Consider the following 3,576-nt stretch of genomic DNA (forward strand, 5'->3'; position numbering starts at 1 on the left):
TCACTCATTCCTCTCAGTCTGGGCCAGATTCTCTATCCTGTCTCATCAGCAGTAGACTTTCCAGCATTCCATTGATTGACTCATCACGTTCATGACCCTTGCCTTGACCACGACCACGCTTTTGCCTCAGCCCTCGTCTGCTTTTGCTCATCTGATCAGGTACCGACTCATGCTCTTGTTTTTTGACTCTCTTTTTGGATCACGTACTGGATACTTCTGCTGAACAACTGACTTCACGGTATGAACTCTGCCTTTCCCTTCTGACTGTTTTTTGGATCACGGATTAAAGGTCAAGCTCATTCTGTATCACGGACTTATCCTTATCCCTGAATCTGATTCCCACAGATTCATTTCCCCAATTAGTCTCTTTCCCCCTGCATCTACTAACCTTTATCTTTTAGTTGCAAGCCTGTTGGACTCCGTTCCAGTGGACCTTAACATCAGTTCTACTTCTACTGGCAGCCCGCCACTACAACACTACCCAATCACGAACTACCAATCAGAAGATCGGAACCAGCCCAGAACCGGACCTACTCCAGGGTTTTACTTTATTTCACAATAAATCTTTTAACCCTCTCAGTGGTTGTTGTTGTTGTTTGCGATCCGGCCTCTGGTTCATGACAAAGTGAGGTCAATTTGTCCTCTAGTAGTGTAAGCTTAAGACAGCAAGACAAGTCAACTCTATGGGATTTTTTTTTCAAAAGGAAAGACTTGAGCGCAAACTGGACAATGTGTCAACCTCACGGACAGAATCTTGAAGTTGGTTCCACGAGAGAGGAGCCTGATAAAGATCTTCCTCTCATTCTGGTTTTGGAAACTCTAGGAACTGCGAGTAAGCCTGCAGTCTGAGAGTGAAGTGCTTTTTAAGGAAAATATGGAACAATAAGATCTGTAATTTAAGATGGAGCTAGGTTGTTGAGAGCTTTGTAGGTTAGAAGTAAGATTTTGAATTAAATTCTGGATTTGACAGGGAGACAATGGAGAGAAGCTAAAACTGGAGAGATATGATCTCTCCTATCAACTCTCATTAAAAGTGTCTTAATGTTCTTTAGATGTGAGAAAGACTGCTCACATGCATATGTAGAGCCAAACATTGTCAGTACAGCAATACTCACACGCTGCAGTGTGTGGTATGTGACGGGAAGTGCGTTCCAAGTTTTGACAATCAGCTGGACAGTGGGTTGAAGATTTTTCAATTCTCCCCACTTGTGTTGGCTCACCAACTCTGCTTGCTGTCGTGCAAGTCTTTCCAAATCTTCATTCAGTGACTTGAACTTTTTCACCCACATGTCTGATGCCTTCATGTCAGCAGCTTGTAGCTTAAACTCTCTGACGGAGACACCGGGGATGTAACTTAGGTCGGCGCTGTCCACTGCACAATCGTGTGGATGGGTGATGAACTTAAAAAGACGAGTGTGCTCACGAAATTCTCCAACGCGTGCTTTGAATGACTGTAGATTAGATGTGAAGCCCGCTAGCTGCTGAAGATCAAGATGTTGAGCAGGGTCACTTGCTGTGCATGCATCTTTAAACTCTCCCAGTTTTTCAAAGTGTAGTAAACAACCTGTTTCAATGTCGGCAATGAATGGTAAATGGACTGTACTTATATAGCGCCTTTCTATCTTATTTCAAGATACTCAAAGTCACTACAATCTGTGCCTCATTTACCCATTCATACAGCACTCTACTAGATCTTTACAAAGCTAATTGAACAAATCATTGTAAAGAGACTAATCAGAGCTTTAGATCACATTCATACACTGATGGGACACACATCAGAGGCTATGATGGGTTCAGTGTCTTGCCCAGGGACAGTTCAACATACGACTGCTGGTGGAATCGAACCCCCGACTCTTGCATTGGAGGACGACTGCTCTAACCACTCAGCCACAGCTGCCCCATGAAGATTTCTAGCTTGTTTTCAAATGCAAACACTGCTTGTTGAAGGGATAAGACTATTTCCAACGCCTTGCATTTTCACATTGAGCTGGTTCAGATGTTCAGTCATGTCCACGAGATAGTAGAACTTCAGGAGCCACTCAGTGTTAGCCAACTCAGGATGCTGGATGTTTTTCATTTCAAGAAAAGCCCAGTTTTCGCTCAGACCTTCCCTCTTGACAACCAACGCACATTACTGTGCAGGAGCAGACCAGGATAATTATTCCCAACTTCTTCCAGCAGTGCTTTAAACTGGCGATGATTTAAAGCTCGAGCAACAATAAAGTTGACCACCTGAATGACCAGCGACATCACCTCACCAAGCTGCTCACCACACATCTGAGCACAAAGCGCCTCCTGATGTAGGATGCAGTGAAAACTTAGGATGGGTCTCTTTTCATGTTCACAAAGCAGTGCTACGAATCCTCTGTTTTTCTCCACCATGCACGGAGCACCATCAGTACACACGGAAATAAGTTTATCCATCGGTAGATTTTTTTCTTTAGCGAACTCAATGAAAGACTGGCATAAATCCTCCCCTCTTGTTGTCCCTTTCAGAGGCAAAACAGCAAGACTTTCCTCACGTAGTGTGTCACCGACAGCATACCTTGCAATCACGCTGAACTGGGATAAATGGCTTATGTCTGTTGACTCATCCAAAGCAAGAGAAAAGAATGTTGCTGCATTTATGTCCGTCACTTGTGTTGCCTCAATTTGATTTGCCATCATGATGGTACGATCATGAACAGTTCTTGCCGACAGAGGCATGTCTTTTATTTGTTTAATTAGCTTGTCTTTATCCGAAAAGTCATCAAAAAGTGCCACTTTATATTTGAACGTTTCATCGATGCAATTTTATCATTGCATATTAGACACACTGCAGAACCTGCTCTCTCCACAAAAGCGAATTGTGGACAGAGGTCCATTCCTGCTGAAAAGTACGATACTCCTCATCTCGTTTTCTTTTAGCCATCTTCTTCGACACGTTTCCGCAACTAGCTAGCTAGCTGCTATGAAGGAAATTTACTTCCTGACCACGTCACCCATGTACGTTACGCATTATCCAATTGGCTCCAGCCACCTATCTTTTATATTTTTATCGTTATTTTTTTATTAAAGATTTGTCTGCGAGCCAGATGCAGAGTCAGAGTTTCTTTATTGTCATTCGCACCTCATGTGGTACATGTGGTGGAGCGAAATTATGTACACAGGGTCCCAGTTACATCCAACAATAAAATATATAAGAAAAACAGTAATGACATCTAATATATGAACTAAGAAAAACATCAACTAAATATACACTAAGCACTCATAACATAAAACATTGAACATCAGCACAAACATGAACATGAGTCTGTGAGCAGATGTGCACGCATGAACACATCAACATTGAAACAGATGAGCAGCAACATGAAACAGATCAGCAGCAACATGATATGGTTTTTCGCAGTGAATATTCTAGTTAGAGATTCATGAGTCTAACAGCCTCAGGGTAGAAGCTGTTCCTCAGTCTAGTGGTTCTACACTTAATGCTCCTTAACCTCCTTCCTGAGGGGAGTGGGGCAAAAAGTGTGTGTGCTGGGTGAGTGGGGTCCTTCATGATGCAGGTGGCCCTCTTCCTGCATCTGGAGGTGTAGA

This window comes from Nematolebias whitei, chromosome 2, assembly GCF_014905685.2.
Source record: "Nematolebias whitei isolate Nwh7 chromosome 2, NemWhi1, whole genome shotgun sequence".
Taxonomy (NCBI): domain Eukaryota; kingdom Metazoa; phylum Chordata; class Actinopteri; order Cyprinodontiformes; family Rivulidae; genus Nematolebias; species Nematolebias whitei.